This window comes from Anser anser (assembly GCF_964211835.1).
Source record: "Anser anser genome assembly, chromosome: 1".
Classification (NCBI taxonomy): domain Eukaryota; kingdom Metazoa; phylum Chordata; class Aves; order Anseriformes; family Anatidae; genus Anser; species Anser anser.
Genome location: NC_139720.1, coordinates 174285660 through 174297636, shown reverse-complemented (window position 1 = coordinate 174297636; position 11977 = coordinate 174285660). Strand labels below are relative to the sequence as shown.

Genomic DNA, 11977 nt, shown 5'->3' with positions numbered 1-11977 from the left:
ATATTGAGCATGTCATTAGAAACAAAAGATTTTATTATCACCGGAAAATCACCTGCCATGTGGCTAGACTTAATATACTATAAAATTATGATTTGAATAGAAATTTTATGTTTGAAAATGGAAAATGACCTCGTGGAAGAGAATGTCTCTGTGCCGCAAATGCTAGTGGCTGTTAAAATACTGTGTAAACTTATACTTATGGGAAGATTACCACTCATCTTCGACAAGCAGAGGACAACAGTCTTTTCTACAAGTATCGGTGTCTTTTTTCAGTACTTGGTTATAAAAGGTTGGAGTAATGCAGTTAAGTGGACAATCAACTAACATCCACATTTTTAAGGAAAGTGAAATAAACAGCATGCTGCAGAAGAAAGTTAGTGTCTGTTAACTAAGATTGAATGGTATTTCCACTGTAAATTTAAAAATAAATCCTGAAAAAAAATCCATGAAAAAATATTCAAGAGAGACAAATATTTAGAACATTACCATCCCGCCTAATTATAATTTCATTTCAAAATTGAATATGGGATTAGTTTTTACATTGTTAGTCTTTGCATTGTGGTTAATTAAGCAGATCTAAGTCAGTCACTGGACAAAAAGACTCAATAGGATTAAATTTTACAGCTGCTTTGGGGTAAAAGAGAGAACAAAACCACATTTCCTTCTTTTCAGGTCCTATCCACAATTTAGTAGTATTAGCAAGCAAAATCTATTTGGGGACAATCACAAACAATCAGAAAATTGGATTTTGTTTCAAACTGCATTCCATAGTGTAAGATTTCTCATGTAGTTACAGAATTGCCTTGTAATAGGCCAGACCTATGCCCCCGCCCCAAAAAAAAAAAAAAAAAAAAAAAAAAAAAAAAAAAGACTGTTAAGACTGTTTTGAACAATTCTATAGTAGACGACAAAACTGGAGAGGCTATGGTGTTCTCCAAAACTGACAAATCTTTATGGACAAACTTGAAAAAAGATGAGTTGACAGCCAGTGATAGTCAGAAAGTTAAAATGACCCCAAAAAGTGTTCTACAAATCTACTACCCTCACATTCTTCAAAAGCTGAGTAAGATAAATTAGGTAGTGTTATAAACTTTGCTTCTCATTACTATTATTTGCAGCATGAGCTGTATGTCTACTGTAGTTCTCACATAATGAGTTCTTAAAAATAGATCTCAACAAAGGCATTTCCTGATATAACATTATGGTTTGCAAATTCTTCTCTGCTTACAAGACAACAGGAAGAAGTGGAGTACAATCCTGAAGATCTTGCTGTTTTCTTTCATTCATTCATGCAGACCAGAAGGGGAAGAAATACCATAGAAGGATAAACAGTAATACGTACAGCTTCTAAAAATACTTATTTTGCAAAGAGTTCAGTGATGGCAATTTATGAGAAGAGTTGTATATACAAAGCAAAACAAGCAAACAAACAAAAAACCTCAACCAACAGCTAACCAAAAACCAAAACCAACAACCACCACAACAAAAGACAGTGTGTTGAATTACAACAAAGTTAAGGGAACAAGATTTTGATTTCTGTAATATCTAGATTAATACAGAACAGATCTTTAGGTACCTAGACATGGACTGAAGCCTACACTAAAGCACTCATACGAATTTTTTTTTTCTCTTCTCTTAATATAAGAAAAAATATATAAATAATTTGCTTACAGAGTCAGACCAAAAACTCTCTTTGAAACACTGGTACATATTTCAAACTCAATTGCACACAGAACATGATTTCATTTGATATTTATGGAAGCTGAATGCAGAAACCATAAAATATTAAAGATTTACATTTAGAGATTCATATTATATTTATTTATTTATTTATTTATTTTACTTTGGGAAATAAAACCTTTATGAAGAATTGTACCTTTATACAGAGTTTTACTCTGAAAGTCCAAAAAAACACGAACTATTCCACATGACTCAATCCATTAGCCTCATATTAAACCACAAATAGTGAATCAAGTGTAGTTAGTAAAAGTGTCTGAAACAGTAATCTGAGTTTTACTCATAGGTTAAATTCCGTGCAACAATTTAACAAAAGAATTGCTGCTAAGTAAACAAACTTGTGCAAGTCAAAATCCATTATAATTTACAGTATACAGGTTTACAGACAATTTTCTATTTCTATTTATGTGCACTCTGTAGATGAAAACCTGGCTGTGGCTCATACAGGACAACCAATTTTTCATCTAGCTACTCTGAATTTCATTACTATAATGCGGATAACAGGTACTGAACAGTCCTAAATCAAGTATTAAAATATAAATTTCTAAGTCTAAGATATTAATTGTGGGATTCTGTATTACCTAGTGAGAAATAAGAACCTCCTGAAGTGATTTCAACCAAATTTTTTTATTTTATAGTGAGATAAATCAGTTACTGAGGACACCTGTTTCTTTCTGATGGCTGTAAAAAGATAAATCAGATTTTAACTTAATAAACTCAGGTTTAGATTTCCAATTTTTATATAGTTAGGGATAGTTTAGTAAAACTCAATCTCATCCAACACCTTTGGCAGAAAGGGGAGAAGTAAGGGAAGGAATAAAACAGAGGATGCAGCTCTCACTGTGACTGTGGTCATACTGCTAGGATGATTATTAATACTACTTGAATATGACTGTGGAAGCTATAATCACAATTCCTGACTATAAAGTTGTTAAGCCCTGCTTTACATAATTAATGGTCAGTGAGAGAAATAAGTTCATGAGGGTCTGGAATATAGTTTCACAGATGCATATTAAACTGCTTGGGATTTTCCAGTCTGAAACATTGGAACTTATATGTCATAATTCATCTTTCAAAGGACAGGAAGTAAAAAGGTGACACAGAATATCAGGAACAAAGACATTCGGAATAAGTGCTTATACAACATATAAAAAGAAGAATTCTGTGACATTTTTCTCCAAATGTGAGCAATATGGACTCATAACCAAACCTACAGATGGGCACAAGATTAAAAAAGCTCTTAAATTCAAGGGAGATCTTACAAACACTGTCATATTCCTAAAAATCAAAGCTTAACTAGTATAAATGTGTTAGATTTTTATCCAATAGATAAAATACAGTAGATGAATTTAATAAATATATACAATAAAATTGCAAACATATGTAAATAAATGTATTTCAATTGTACTTCTACAGAAGCACACTGATTTGTTGTTGGTGAGATTTCGTACCATTACCTGAAAGTCTTTATTAATATCTTTGACTAGAAAACAGCCTAGTAGTCCCTCCTGTTCACCCTGGGCCAATACTCTGATAATAGAACTTCATGTAAACATAATCACTTTAAGACCTAAAATGACAGCTATGTTAATAACAACATGACAGTAGTTTGCAGGCAATGCATGTTATGAAATGTTAATGAATTATTTCATATAGATAGCACTAACTATTCTACTGAACTACTTTGAATATGTTATTACTAAAACTTTTTTTATTATTATTATTTCTTGTATCTATTTCTAATATTTTGTGTTTCAACCAGAAATAAACAGTATTTCTCTACTTCTCTTATTTTTCTGTTCATGTACCTTCAATTTAATTGAATAATTAGTATGGAAGCACTTACAGAAATTACTAGAGGGATGGCTGATATCTAAAATTTTCCTATAAATTTAGAGCCAGAGTCAGATGCGTATTTTGCAAGGCCCTCACATTGGACCAGACATATATATTCTAAAGTAGTATTAAAAGCAAAGCTTCAGTGTGCCATGGCTGTTATAATGCCAAGAGAAAATGGGGGTATCATTTATTAGGATTCATTGTTCTTTGCAAAGCTGGCAATAATTTCAGAAATTATTGGTCCTTTTTCACAATAAGCTGTGATGACTTAGGAACAACTCCTGAAACTGTAATACCTGTAAAAGAATTGCCAGGAGGCACTAAGCCAAAGGAGTAATAATATATCTTATCCATTAGCATTTATTATTTAATGATGTATTAGTTTTATGGTTACAATATGCGCTTGTAGGTGATATACACTAGTCTAAGAAGATAAAAAAGACAACAATCTAATGGTAAAATAAAAACAGGAAGCAGCGATTTTACAAAGAGTCTTTGTTAATTATAAATGTGCACAGATAAAAACAAACAAAAACAAAACCCAAAAAACCATAATCTTCTATGAACATGGGAAAACTATAGAATTTACACTTGTAATTTCCAGGATTGTATGCTCATTTAATTAATAATCAAGTTATATGTGTAAAAAAACCTGCTAAAGTAAAACTTTAAATAAATAAATAAAGCAATTTCCATGTTATTTCATTTTACATCTGTTTATAATTGAGAATGACTGCACGCAAATGAGAGAAGACCAGAAGACTCTTGTAAACACTGCAATTGTTGCAGTATTTTGTGAAACTAAATGATTTTAACATAGTATTAATCATACATGGTGTTAGAGACATTATAAAGCAAACTTTAAAGAAACAAAAGTTTTTTATTATTCTGCTTTCCACACCTATGTTTCTTTTATTTTGGTGAGAAATCATTCACTGAGTGAAATAATGCATATTTATTTTAATGATATCTGAAAAAAAAAAATATATATATATATTAAAAAAAAAAATTGTGGCATATAATTACATAAAGATCTGTAAGGCCCTTGTTATTTTTGTATTTGACTTAACATGGAATCCAAATAAGTTGGCTCTCCTTATGTTCAAAGTGTGGTGAAATAAATGCCTAATAATGATTATGATGAATATCCCAATGCAAATATATATATACATATATATATATGTATTTTCCCATTAACATTATTGCCAATGGTTTTTAAATATTTAAAATCACAACAAAAATCAAGAGTAACCTATGTTTTAAATTTTGCAGTGGGAAACACTGCACAGAAATTGTTTAAAAGCAACCTGTTAGATGTATTTTTTTCTATGCATTTGTCTCTTTATAGACTTTTTTCCATCAGTCATCACCATAACAGCATAATACCTCACAGTCATTAATATACTTATTCCCATAATAGATGTTCCAACAATTTTTTTTTTGTCTTTCTTGTTGCTGTTGTTGTTATTGTTAGTAAGTCTAAATCACATGCAGGCTCTATTTAGCTTTTGAGGTTTGAGAACTTAATTCCCAGTTTAGATCTACAATTAGGTTATATCAAAAATCCATATCAGAATGAGAACCTCCTTGTTTTTGTGTCTTTTTCTTGTGACACACATAGCCAGCCTGTATAGAAATATATGACTTTAACTGTTAAAGAGGCTTAAAAGACTATAAGCAAAATTTGTAATGTCATTGTGAGGAGAATTTGTGTCTCTGAGCTCTTGACCAGAACAATATCAAAGCATGAGCTCAAATACCAATCTATTATTGATACACTATTCTGCGTATCTGTTAGTACTATTACTTACCACTGCTGTTTGGCACCTAGACAATCCCTTGTTTTGGGAACGCTATATGCCAGCGAACTGTTTTAAGCTCTGACAGGATATTTGGTTGCAAGCAATTTATGGGGCAAGAGAGCTGAGCTGTGTAAATGCAAGTCATGCTGTGCTCCTAGGCCTCTGGGACTGCTTCTGATTTCTTGTACTCAGTAATGTAGGCACAATCCTCAAAGACTAGTCTACAGTATCTCATGCTTGTTGGTACTCATAGCATTGATGGATTGAGAACATAATGGGCTGTATCCAGAGATTCCTTACAATGTTTAACAAAGCAATAATTATATACCTAATCAGAAGGAAATTTATAATCCCAAATAAAATTCTTAGGACTAGGTTCACCTCACTCTTTTCATGAACCAACTTGTATGGCTTAAAGACAGAAATCAGGGTAGGAGAATCATGCAACTGATAAGAATACACATACAAATGTGTACAAGCACACTTAGTCTATGACAAGTGTATGGTAACACATTCAAACGATTTTTGCATCATGCTAATAAGCTTACAGTTAACACCAAATCTTGGTGGGGATGTGAACAGGGGTGCTGGGTGGGCAGAGGCGACATGCTGGTCCTCAGGTCACCTGTGAGTGTGTGTGTGCTGCTGGGCCTGGAGGGGTGTGTGTGCGTGCCTGCACCAGGGAGCTGCTGGCTGTGCCAGCCTGAGGGGAGGAGGGGACTGGGCTGTCTGTGCTGGTGTGGTGTATGAGCCCTGCGTGTGGGTGCTGCTGAAGGCAGCCCCTAGTCTGTGGCAGTCTCTGTGACTACTCATATCGGTGTTCTTCCTTCGTGTCTCTGGGATATGTGCTCAGCTTTACTACTGGTTGAACCTGCAAAGATTAAAGTGGCAGATGCATCCCCCAGCCTGGGCGGAGACCAAGCTTCCCTGGGTACGGAGCTAGGCCCCAGCAGTAGAGCAGGAGCAGTCCTAGGCTACAGCAGCTGGAGAAGGTCACTACTTTTAACTTTCCTTAACAATTTCACCTGGCAATAAATTATTTTCCCCAAGTTGAATCTGTTTGCCAACAATGGTAAGTGACCCTGTCTTTATCTTGACCTATGAGCTTTTTTATCCTGTTTTCTGCCCTGCGCTATTGAAAAGGAGGAGTGAGAAAGTGGCTGGGTGCACATATGGCAGTATATGGTTGTGAAGGAAGAACGTTGTAGTTAAGAACAAAGAAGTAAAAAATAGGGCAGAAAGTGTCATGCATTCGAGCGCAGTAAACTGAAGTAAAAAATCTCAGTATTGAGTTCTTGTGTACTTTGTGTTGCGTATATGGCTAGGGTTACAGTCTGTTAGGAATAACTAATGTATGTAAAACTGCTGCTTTTTTTCCTTCCCTTTGCAGTCTAAAGGATATTATCATAACTCCAAATAAGAGACATTTTTCAAAAAAATTAAAAATTAAATCCATGTCATGTCACACTGATTTTTCAGACATCATAAAACATTATGATGTTCTGTGTTGATTTTCATTTTTTAAAAACTGTTCATTCATTTTCTATAAAGAATCCAAAATAAAGCACCATCCTTCTATACTCTAAAGATTTTTTTTTTTTTTTTACTGTGCACTGTCATCACACCGGAAACACACAGAAATATTACTTCTGTAGAGAAAGCATTAAACAGTTTTTCAGGACAGATAATAGTGGCATGTTTTTAATAGTTTAAAAACAATATTAAATGTGAATTTTAGAGGAAATGCCTTTGCAAGTATCTAAAACATTGAGTTCTACTCTTTGTATTTCTGCTATTGCAGGTATATTTTCCATGAGTTACATTATTACACTGATATACAAGGGAGCATGGATCTATCTAATCCTTCTTTAAAAGAACTTTTTTTTTTTTTTTTTAATAAAAGAGACCTAAATACCTGTCCCACAATTAATAGGCTAGTGGAGAGATAAAGAAATTCACTAAGAAAGGCATTAAAAACAATGCCAGGGCAGTAAAGCTATATACATACTAAACATACCATTTATTTTAGATAATAGTTTCAAAAATGGTATCACAATAAAGGAAATTCTCATTACAGGGGAAAGTGAGGCAAATGATCTGGTCATTTGGCTATGATCAGAAGATATAGCAGAACAGAAAACGGAGTATAATTCTTATAAACTCCTTACTCTGAACTATCCACTAGACCAGGCTCTAAAGTGTTTCCATGAAGAGTGGACTTTACAGACTGTGAACAGACACAGAACTTTAAATGATGAAAAATGAAGGCAAGGCTCATAAGCTGTAAGAGCCCTCAAGACCCCTTGCAAGCAGAAATGTTAGATGTCTCATTTACATTCAGAAAGAACATGGTTTGTTGGTCGTTTTTGCAGAGGGAAGAGGGCTAAAGGAGAGCAAGAATAAAAACATAATCACAAAAGGTAAATATATTTCATAACAGTACTTCTTGCATTCCGTATGAAGATGAAAACTCATGCCATCCATAACTCCAGAAATCAGGCTTTCATATCTGTCTGATTCTTGGCTTTTCATCTAAAAAAGAAGTCAGGGAAATATTTTCTTTGAATTCAAAACCTGAAGTTTTTAATTTCATATATGAAATTGTGATTCACTTCAATCTTTTCAGCAGGGGCTAAGAAGGCAGCATGGCAGAGCTGCTGGCATGCGATATTTCTGTTTTCAGGGCAGAGAAGATGCCTCTGAGCAACTGAGTTTCATATCATACTTATTTTATCAATGTTGAATAGGTTCTACAATCTGTGGCTTGGCAGAAAATGAGCGTGGGGGAATACCTGGACATAGAGCAGATGAATGTTGCTATATTTTATTTAGAATGTTTTATTCTCACCAACTTAACCTCATGAATTTAATGAATAGGACAGGTGCACGCATAACTTAACATTTTGAAGAGTGTGATTTTTCTGCTTTCTTCTGGGACACAATTTTTATTTGATTTGGGCTTGCTTCATAATCATTAAGTTTGTTGCCAGCTGAGTATTTGGATGAAAGCAAATTTCTATACCTTTGCTAATGTTCTAGAGAATATGTAAAAATGGTACCGCAAATTATTGCCAATTTACAGAGGAAAGCAAAGAAGGAAAATATGTTTTAAAAACACTACTTTACTGCTGCATAAATCATGAAAACAATTATTAAAGCTACATCATTTTTTCCTTATTACTTGTAGAGCATATTGCAGAAAACAGCCAGTAAAATGTTTAAATGAAAATGAAAACAGCAGTAATACTACTGGTGCTCTATTTAAAAAATAAAATAAAATAATTATAATAAAAAAAAAACAAAACAAAAATCAAATCCTTGAATTTGCCCATAAACAAAAACAATTTTGCACACAGGATTGTTTTCACTGTTGTACAAAATTTGTTTAATTTTTTTTACTAGTGGTTGTGTATTTATGAAAAGGCAATATATCGTTCAAGAATAAACTGAAGCAAGCTTTGGCAATACATCAAGTTTGTGTGCTATTATTAATCTCCTGGATAAATGTTGCTCATTTTAAAATTAGGAATTATTTTTTTGCATTCTGTGCCACCTATAGAAAAGAGGTAGACTTTATACAAAATCCTCGCACAGATAAATGAATATGCATCTCTAACTTTATCATTGGGAAAGCTTCCTAGTGGCAGTCCTTCTCACTAAGGGAACATTTAGTTTTCTGTCTTAAGAGCATTATTACACTTCGTTCCTTCTAGTTCAGGGCACTTTTGCGTCATATCCTTCATGAAAGCTAAGGATGCAAAACAGTTACAAATATTTGTGAAGCCAATAGCAAGCATTTCTTTTCCTTGCAAGTGGCACATACTAATATATTCACCAATTATAGTTCATAACAAAGAGAAAATTACACTTCTGTATCTTGAGACCGTAGCTGTTTTATTATTGCTGCTGTTCATTTAGGATGGTCTAAAACAGTTTTTACTCTAATGAATTCCACAGGCCAAGTTTTCAACAACTTTAGGCCTGCTGGGCATATGGTGGCACTGCATTTCTTTATACAAATACTATCTTCAATTTTCTGTAGCTACCTGGGGCAGTATATGTGTGGAAATAACACTGAAAGTGGAATGTCTTCCAGACAAAAAACGTCATTTGAAAGTTGATGATTTTACAGTTTGTGAGCTCTGCATCTCTTCTCAAGTGCAAACTTTTCAGGAATATAATTGTCATTATGACAGTATTTGAGGACTTTTCGTGCACAGGATTTTCTAGTACTTACATATTTTAATTGTGCCTTCATTTTATCCAATTTACTTTTTTTTAGCATAAATGGAAAAAAAACAAAACACGTCAGCCACCTTGTTAGGAGAATATATTCATCTTCTTTATGTTATTTTTATGAACAGCTTATTAAAAATGAATTATTTGAGCATTTCATTTTAAAGTGGAATTTGCCCTTTATTTTACTAAATATAATGATCAATTTGATTATGGTAAATTTCAGAAGTGCTGTTTTCCACTTCAAGAAAATTCTGCTATCATATCTTCATTTGAATATATATTGAGAGAGACTTGCTATTTTTATTGCCAAGTAGTTCAACAATTAAAATAAACTGATTCAAAAAGAAACTGCACAACCTTTTAAAATAGATTTTTGGAAAAAATGCCAGATTTTGTTAAGTGCATTGTTGACTGTAATGGCATAAATAATTTTAAAGGTCTTCTTACGTAGTTATATATTAGCCATCTACCTCTACAGACCAAAAATGAAGACATTGGGAAAGTTAAATACAACAACAAACTCAGCATTCTGTTAATGACAAAAACTTTGCATATTAACCTTCAACCTATTCACAGAATCACAGAACCAGAGAATGGCCGAGGTTGGAAGGGACCTCTGAAGATCATCTAGTCCAACCCTCCTGCCGAGCAGGATCACCTAGAGCGCGTTGCACAGGATGGCATCCAGGTAAGTTTTGAATATCTCGAGAGAAGGAGACTCCACAACTCCACAACCAACTTGACTGAACCAGTATTTTAAGCTCTGGCATAACACTGCCAATTTATGACTGAGGCTCTGCTACTCAGTGGCTGCATTTACCTACTCCAGACAGATTTGTTTCTTAACCTTTGACTTCATATTCTACCCATTCTTCATTCTGAACAGCAGCTTGCAGTTTTGTTTTCAGAATATTTTCAGATGCCAGGGCAAAAATTATATGAGATGTTGTCTACAAATAAGTCAGTGCTAAACAATCGTGACTGGTATCAGGCTATTTCTTTATTCATGTCAGTATGTAAGCCCTTACATAGCAGGTGGACTACAGATGGAGAGTACTTCCTGGTTCAAGAAATGGATTCAAGATTTAAGTTGAATTATCCATTCTGTGTAGACATTCAATGCAGATAATTCCTGGCTCTCTTTATAACTCTGTTTTTTTTTTTTTTTTTTATGCCAGAAAATACTGAAAATGATCATTTGCTGAAATCTTACAAAGCTCTTTCAAACATTGGCCAAATGAGTATTCCAGCAGAAACAGATTACTTAAGAAGCAAAATGCTAAGTCTTCTGGATATAAATGTTTTTATCACAGATGTTTGGGCTTAAGCATGAAGGTGGTTGTTAGGGAAAGGTTATTGCAGATAAATTTGGTATAGTTAATGATATAAATATTGTAAAGATGTATTAGCAGCTTTAGTTTTACAGATTAGGCTCTGTCGGTATGTTACTCTGGAATGCAAATTATAACTTGAAAAAGTTTAACGGTGTTGTGATCTTCTTTAGATTGAATTCCTAGCCTGAATTTCATATTTCCTACTTAGGTTACAAAACCCCCAGTGGAGAAAAAAAAAAAAAGTACAACAAAACAAAACTGCTTTAATTTTCCCATCCAGCAATGGCTTTTATGCCTTAGGATAGGATAAAGGATGTGTAACTCGCTGTTAGATTGCTAGAAGATTAAAAGAAAGCGCTCTACTGAGAACCTGTATAATGATGACTCTAAGGACACTCAAGGAATTTGTTCCACATGTATGCATCAGGGTTTGTTAATTTTGCTGTCACCCACAGGGACTATTCTCTTTCAGTTACTATTTAAAAAAAAATCACAGACAAGTAGTCTGACTCTCATTTCTCATATTGTGGAGTACGTTAATAGCAAGTCTCCTGATGTTAATAGAATTACAGTAATGAGAAGAAGAAATCTGGTGCAGATTTGGGGTTTGGAATATAAAAATTGTATTTTTATTTGTTTTTGTTTGTTTTTCCCTTCAGGGAGTTCCATGCAACTCAGAAATTCCAATACTTTGTATGTGAAATCAAGCGTCAAAGGAGATACACAACATCATAGGAATAACAGTGTTGTAACTGAATAAAGTTTTCTGCTATATCATCCATGACACGATTTTTTTAGAAGATTCTCAAGACCATTTTTAAAACTAGAAATAGATTTAGGTGAGCTTTTTTGTTTAGATCTGTTTCCAGTGGGCTGCAATATTTATTTATTTATTTATTTATGCCTGAATGTAAGAGTATAAATTGAAAGAGAACTCTGAGGTTTAACAGACATGCTGGAGAGCCAAAGGGAATGAGTTCACTTTAACACCACTGTGTGAAGGGTAAAATGCGTAGCAAGGAAGAG

General features: G+C 33.6%; 1 long non-coding RNA gene across 1 annotated transcript; it reads left to right on the top strand.

Annotated features, from left to right (window-relative positions):
- The first annotated feature begins 5817 nt into the window (after positions 1 to 5817).
- Positions 5818 to 11731, top strand: LOC310892881. The gene is made up of 3 exons (XR_014578543.1): positions 5818 to 6450; positions 10194 to 10305; positions 11611 to 11731. It is a non-coding gene; the product is annotated as an uncharacterized lncRNA (long non-coding RNA).
- The last annotated feature ends 246 nt before the right edge of the window (positions 11732 to 11977 follow it).